Source organism: Phaseolus vulgaris, chromosome 10, assembly GCF_000499845.2.
Source record: "Phaseolus vulgaris cultivar G19833 chromosome 10, P. vulgaris v2.0, whole genome shotgun sequence".
Classification (NCBI taxonomy): Eukaryota; Viridiplantae; Streptophyta; class Magnoliopsida; order Fabales; family Fabaceae; genus Phaseolus; species Phaseolus vulgaris.
Window position 1 is genome coordinate 1,976,407 of NC_023750.2, and position 8,500 is coordinate 1,984,906.

Genomic DNA, 8,500 nt, shown 5'->3' on the forward strand with positions numbered 1-8,500 from the left:
ATATGAAATGTTTTATACTCTTTCAGCTACTACATTATCTAAAGATAGACATTTATTACAATCAGAAAATGAAAAAATCATTTTGTAGTAGGGGAAAAAATTTCATTTGTCACATAATATAATTACAATGAACCTGGTTTTCACCTCATCCTTAACTAAATGGTACTCTATTGTTTCATTTTGTCAATCCTACATTCATTGAAAATGGTCACCACATTTTAAAATCTAATTCACCAAAGGAGTAAGTAATGTTAAGAAAAAGTAATCAATAAGCAATTAATGAATAATTCAGTATTAAAGTCTCAAATTTAACAGGTTAGAGTGTCTAACATATGATGAGAATCAACTAAAGGTGGCTTTTTATAATGAAGAACAAGATCATTCGCCTTCACATTTAAAGTTTTTCTTGTTAATCTTTGCAAAAGATAAAACCCAAGCCCAAGCCCAAGAAGGTCAAAGCCCACAAAAGCCCAAAGACCATCCCATGAAGGGCAAAGCCAAGTTTTAAATAAATATTGTTTAGAAAGGTGCTTAGAGGGAAACATTAGAAACCTCTATTGTTAAAGCATCTTTTAGTCTTTAGTTAAGAGTCTTAAGGGGGGTGTGTTAGTAGATAGGTGTAGGAGTAAATAAGGAGGTGCCAAAGTGAGAGAAGGGATCACACCTTCCTCATGCTTTGTTTTAGGCGCAAATTCTAGAAGCTTTTTAGGAGGGAGTTTTTTTGAATCTGTGTAGCTTACTTTTCAGCACCTTAGGCTATAAATAGAGGTGCTCTCTTTGTAAAATTGAGATTGGAATTAATCTAAGAAAACTCTACTCAAATTTTGAGTGAACTTTGGAGAGCTTTTGGAGCCTTCTTCTCTAGTCTTATCTTGATGGATCAATGGAGTCCTCAAGTGGCGGCATCACTCTTATCTAGGAGCATTCCACACTTCTAGTGGCGAGATCATCCAACATTCTTCCATCTTCATGAGCACTCTCTTCTCCTTCCTTTCTTCTCTTTCAATTGTTCATGTTGTCTTGTGTTCTTGAGTTTTTTTGGTTCGGTTTTTCTGTTTTTCCAGCACCTATGTTCTGTTCTTGCCTTTTAATTTCAATTCTGTTCGGTTCCTTTTAGTTTCTCCTCTTTTTTGGTTCAATTTGACTAAAATTGGTTCATCCAAATGAGTTTGGGATTTGGTACTAGTTTTTGGTGAGTTCTTGTCTTAGAACAAATGATCCAACTCTAAGAAAAGTGCCTCTATAATGTCCAACTCAAGGTGATTCCTAAGAAGGTCAAGAACCTTTCTCTATGTGGCTAGTGGAATCACATCAACATAGGTTAAACAGTTTAATATGGGCTAGACGGTCTAACTTGTGCAGTACGGTTAAAACACTATCCTTATTGCACTAGATAATCGGAAGGCTATGAGTGTGGTTATTACGTTATGCAATGAATGATTATCATTGTAAGACTAGGCATTGAAAAAGATTGAGAGCATGTAATAATATTTAAATTATCCTTTATAATTCTTTAACATAAATGTATCTTAACACTAATTAATGTGAATCTTATTTGTAATTTAGTTCTTTACGGATGAGAATCCACTGCCTTTACCCGTCATAAATTATGTGAGAAATGCTTAGGCCACATATTTCATTAATTTCTATAACTCTAGAATAGTTAATCAATAGTATAGGATCTATATAGAAAGATAGATAGATAGGAATATGTATTAGTGTTTGTAATACAATTTTATCAATATATGTAATTTAATTATCTAAATTTATGTATCTGGCTGACTGCATTTAATTGAACAGGTTAATTTAGATCGAAAAACGTATAAAACAAAATGAACTAAAACAAATTCCATAATAAACGGCAGTTATGACCATAATCGTCATTTTATTCCTCTTGCATGTATTTTATTTGGCAGTGCGAAAGGATCGAAAACGACAGTTATGATAATAACTGCCGTTTATGTATGACATTAACACGACGGTCAAATAGTCGTCGTTTATGCCTGAAGATAATAAACTGTGTTTAAACACAGCGGTCCAAGAGCCTCCATGTTAATTCTAAAATAACCTCTGTTTTTCACATTTTCTGCAACAGTGGGTATTCTTCTAAACAAAATGAATCTAGTTTTGTTAACTATACTTGTTTCGGTTGTGGCAAGCCAGGACACATAAAAGTAGATTGTTCAAACAATCAAAACAAAGATAAATCATTGAGTAGAAAAGCATACAAGAGCATAGGCAAGAAAGCTTACATATTCCTTGTTTCTTACTCATCCATGAGATCAGGTTACCTCTTATGAAGTGGCAACCTCACTTATATTCTTCCTCTCCACCTTGTTTCCAACAAAGTCTACATCACAATATCTCTGCAATTTAATACTTTTTTTGTTCTTATAGCATAGACCAAGGTTAGTATAGTGCCTTTTAAATATCTAAAGATACATTTAACAACAGATAGACGAACTTCCTTTGGATTTGATTAAAATCGAGCACATAGGCAAACATTGTACATAATGTCAAGTCTAAAGGCTATAAGATAGAGCAATGACCAAATCACAAGTTTTTATTATGTGTTTTCCACGGGATTTAGAGATGTTGTTGAGTGCATTAGAGTTCTAATTGCTTTTGCTTCATCCAAATTAAACCTTTTTATCCATTCTTTTATGTACTTTGTCTAATGTAAGTAAACCAGAATATCTTCCTATTTTACTTGAAGTCTGAAGAAGAATCTTAATTTTCTCATGCTCATTTCAAACAATTCTCCATAAGACTTGAGAATTCTTCACAAAGAAGTTCATTATCGCCCAACTGTCGATTTGATGGTTGAGTTTTATGTGGTAGATCACTTGTAAGATTACCCATATAGTGGTTTAAATGAAGTTAATGGACAAAAAGAAGGAAGTTGTGTTACCGAAATTTCAGGAATTAATATAACAAAAGGAAACTTGATTTTCTAGTACCCCAAGTTTTAAGAGGAAGTTGTTTTTACAGTAGCTAAGGATTGCACCTAATGGGTTTAAAGGGAACCCCCTTAAATATGATATAATCTTAGAACTCTCATAAGAGCATTAGCCCATACACAAATTCATAACAATATCATTAACAAAAGCTTAGGAAGATCGATTAAAAATTTTAAACTAAAAGAAGTAAAATAAAATGTTAGACGTTAGAAATATACAAAAATGAGGAAGGCCCAACTGTTAGGATAGAGTTGGGTGGCAGGAACATTCATAATAGTTAGAATGATGCAATTATACCAATCATCAGTAGCCTGAAATAAGAAGACTCGGGAGAAGAGCTACACTAAAGAGATATAACTCAACATTAAATAAAGAGTTCTTATCCCAAGTCTTGTAAATAAATGTACAAAGTAGTATAAGATTTTATTTTATTTTTGGCTTTGTATTTAGGGCCAAACTAGTGTAGAATTTATTTTGGGCCCTTGTATTTGGGCCAAACCAGTATAGGTCTTTAAACCTGACCCTGAGAGAGAAAATACTCCTTCCCGTCATTAGAATTCCTAACTTGGGCACCAAGGTAAGGTTATGAGTTCCTTGCACACCAAGTTAGTGTATTTACCCTAGCTTGTGGTGCAAGCTTCTCTTCCATACACATGTGCTTCAATTTCCACCTAATGTTAGCTTAAGGTTAGGGTATTTTGAAGCTTAGGCTACAAGCTTCCTCACCCATGTACATGAAATTTCAGCTTTGAAGAAAGTGTTGAGCTGTTGCCAAAATTGGTATTCAATTTCTACTTGTTCTTACCTCCCTCCAGGTTATTTATTCTTCTTAAAACTAGCCTAGAATCCTTTCAAGGGTTCTTGAACCTTAAAGATTTGGCTAAACCTCTCACTAAAATTCTGATGAACCATACTTCACCTCAATTCACTTTCTACAACATCCATTCAGTTCACTTCTCCTCACGATTATAAGCATTAGCGCCAAGGAGAATTTCATCATAGAACCTCCTTCTCAAAGGGGTCTAAAGGAAGGCGAAATCAAGTTTTATGAATTGAGTATCATAAATATAATAGAAGGGTGTACAATTTTGCTAGTCTTTACAAACTGGTTCTTCGAGAAGGTAGAGTTGACAACAATATCGGTTTCAACCCGGAACGACCCAATACTTGAGCTTAACAGAAATCTTGAAGCATTTTCTTCAGAAAATGTTCTAGCCAGGAGATATAGGTAGGGGTGGAAAATTGACTCGTCCTAGTAGGTATTGTCCGAACTAGTATCGACTTTAACAAGGAATCATCGCACTAATCGATTATATAAGTATGAGTATGAGTAAGTCCCTTGATTTTTTAAGTTGGATTCGAGGATGGGATGGGTATGTACATATGTGACATGTCTCCATCCCCGTACTCATCCTCTTCCTTATAGTCACCCTCCTCGTTTTAAATTACTAAAACACTCATAGTTTGTTAGGTAACCTAAAAAGTTTTCTTAATTTTTCTCTCTTATCCTTAGTTTCGTTTCATTAGGAAAACCCTTATTACCTTCTTTTGCCACACATAATTTAATTTTCTCTCTCTAATGTTGTTCTACTTGTTCAATATTCACTTAGATCTTTAAGGTACTTTCCCTCTTATCACAACCTTGATTAAACATTTTTTTCTCTGTATGGTTTCCTTCTAATGATGTATTGTATTTTAGAAAACATAAACCTCAATTTCATTAAATCAAATAGTTTTTAGATATACATTTGATTATTTTTATTCTTTTTTAATATTTTTATTTATTTATTTTCACGTTAGAATATTTGACTCACAATTTCAGGTCTTCATCACTCTCATAAACCCTTAGAATGTATGTTTCTTTTGAAATTGAATTCTTGATAATAACATATTTCTTTTGTTGTTTATTTTTTTATAAAATTATTTAATTTGTATTTGAAATAATAAGGAGTCAAATATAAGAGTGAGTATGAACACGAGTAAGGATATACTCATTATTCAATAAGATGTAAATGAGAGAAAAAAATTGGTATCCATTAAATTTAAATATAAAAATGAGGATGAACTTTTCCTTTAGAAATATAAATGAGAATACTAAAAAATACACTCGTCCTATAATAGGAGACTCTAAATTAGTGTATTCAATGTTATATATCTTATCCTTTCAAAAATGAAAAAAAAACTCTTATTTGTACTATTTTCACTTTGATAATTAAGTTGTGATCATGATTGTTTCTTTCTTAAAGTAACAATATTTGGATTAAATAATTAAGTATTGATAATAGTACAAATTCACATTTTATTTTACGCTTTGATTGATGAAAGAATATTTGAGATTTAATTGACCAAGGGACAATTTCACATATGAAATTATTAGAATTTTCTATTATAATATCAGAATCTGACAATCCAATAATCCAGTTGCAAACTCTTGTACATTTGAAAGGAATTAAAAAAAATACTTATATTCAATAAATAAGATATTATTATAATATTCATTATTATTATTTTTAAGCTGTATAAACTGTTCCCGCATCATTGTATTTTTTGCATATTTTTTTATTTATGTTTTTATTATATTTTTGAAAAACGACGATACCTTTTTTCAATATTTTCATAGTATTTTTATCTGATTTTACATTTGTACAGCATTGGTCGAAAAACTATTTGCCACAGAATTCCTAAATTACAATTTTCTGAATTATATCCATATCTATTGTTTTGCTTTTGTAAATTCTAATTTCTTCTTTATGTTCATGTTTTAAAATTTTGAAATTATTAAAAATTTAATCTTCTTTGCGGTTTTATGCTTTTCTTTAAATGATTGTAAATATAACAAATTAGTGCAACACATGCTATATAATGTAGTAATTATATTTTAGTGTTGAGTTATACACATTAATTATTTAAAACAATTTTATTATATTTCTCTTATTAAAGAAAAACAAAAGCAACAAATTCCTACACTTTGCAGCAACATTGGTTTCGTTGGGTACACTCACCACCACCATGGTAGCGAAGGCTTAAGCAATGTTGGTTACAAGTAGCATTGTCTGGACAATTTCCCTCACCAGGGTTTAAGCAATATAACCAAGTACGTCCACCACTTGTTGCTTCTCCTACCATAAAAAAAAATATGTATGATTAAACGTAATTGTACGAGATTGTAAAACTGCTGAACTGATTCATTCATTTTTAAGCTAACTTAACTCCATAAAATCGCGGGTTCATGGGATTAGGTTTGTACCCACTTCTATACAATGAATTGTCTTCATCTCTAGTCGATGTGAGATCTTCAATAACACGAAATTGGTTTTTATTCATATTTCAAATTTTAGATCTCGTGTATACTTGTAATAAGAAAATTATTGAAATGAGTCATGGTTAATATTTTTACGTGACAAACAGATTTTCAATGTAAATTAGAATGTTAAAATATTTTATGTTAACTTACTGTTAACATAAGTATTGTAATATTATAATGTAGATCATGCTGAAAATTAGTTTGTTATGAAAAAAAATTGGTAACAATTTGGCAAAAATTAAAATAGAGTCAGAATGGTGAGGAACTTCCTAATTATCAGAAAAAGTAGCAATGAATAATTGGGAATTTAAGAACACACAATGGAATTAGTATTCTAAATCAATTTTGGGACTTTTTTATTCAATGGCTATTGTAAATTTTGTTACCTGAAGCAGCTGAAGCCAAAACGAAAATAATGCATATCATTCCCAGAAGAATGTTTTGCTTGATCATCTTCAAAGCCATTATGCAAAGATCTTCTCTTCTCTATTATGTCTTTCTCTTCTGAGATGATGAACTAGAACACATTATTTAAAGATGAACACGAAAACTAATTAAATGTGTTGTAAACACTACAAGAAAATTATAAAATAGAAACTAATTTATAAAAATTAAAATAATTAGTTGCAATAGTAACTAAATTAGAGATAATTTTAGAAACTAAAAAGAAATTTGGTTTCTAAATTAGTTTCTATTATTGTTAAATAATTTTTAAATTAGTATCTAATTAGCAACCAAGGTTTTTGCTACCAAATTTAAAAAAATAAATAATTGATAGTTAAAACCTTAGTCGCATACCAATTTATAAACTATTTAACAATAATAGAAAATAATAGAAATTAATTTAGAAACTGATTTTTTTTTAGTTTCTAAAATGGTCTCTATTTTAGTTCTTATTGTAACTAATTATTTTGGTATTTAAAAATTGGTTTCTATTTGATGATTTTCTTGTAGGGAAGAAATGTGTTGTATATAGTTTTAAAGTTATAAATTTATTTATTAATGTAAAGTTGTTTAATAAATTAATTAATATACTAATTAATAAATATAAAATGATATAACTATTTAAATATTAAAATCATAAATTCATTTATTGAATAAAACTGTTTCATAAATCAATTAATAAACTAATTAAGACATACAAAAGGATATAAGTATTTAAATATTATTATATAAATACAAATTTGTAATTTTAAGTAAAATATATTATTATATAAATAAAATTTTAGATTTATTTTAAATAGTTAAATTTGTATTAATCATTTTACTATTTCTATTTACGTTTGAGAAGTTGAACACATTTTTTAAATATTTTTTAAGTACTGTTATTTAAATAAGTTGACAAAAGGAGTATTAATCAAATTTAACTTTTAAAAATTTAAATTCTTTTTCAATTTAAATTATCGTTATATTGGATTTTTTTACAATTTTATTGTGTATGTTTTTCACATAATATCATGTAATGAAATATTGGTTGTAATATTGTTTTATAATTTGAACTACATAAAAATTTAAAAATAACCTAAAAAATACTAAAGATGTTGTAAAAATGAATTGTTTTTGTAGAATTGAAATATATAATAATAAATAAATAAATGATTAAGGATAATAAAAAATATATTAAAATATGAAGATAATAATGACAGTATATTAAAATTTAGTGGAAGGACTTTAAAATAATTACTCAATATTTAATAGATTTCAGTATCTTTTAATGACAATATAGATAGTCATTAAATATTTATTAACAGTTAATTAATAGTCAATTAAAATATATATGGACCCAATACTATTATATTCTTTTATTCCCCTAATAACAATTCAGAACTTGTTCTTGGAGAATAAAATTTTGAATATCCTTTTCACGAATTTGACCAAAATATCAGTAGAAATTTAGTTTACAGGGAATTGAACTGATTTTATTTTTTTAAAATAAGAAAAGAAAATTCAGAAATACAAAATAGATAATAACTAATTTGAAAAACCAAGAACAAAACTATTTAGAAAAATAGTTATTTCAAAATGATACTTTAGAAAACTAATTATTTTAAGAAATGATTATTTAGAAAATATGTATTTTAAAAAAAATTAAAAATTTTATTTAAACTAATAATTATTTACAATTTTTATTATTAATAAAAATTTATAAAATAATTTCAAAATTGATATCTAATCATATTAATCATATTATATTCTAAATCTTTAATTAAAATAATAAATGATATAAAATATAAAT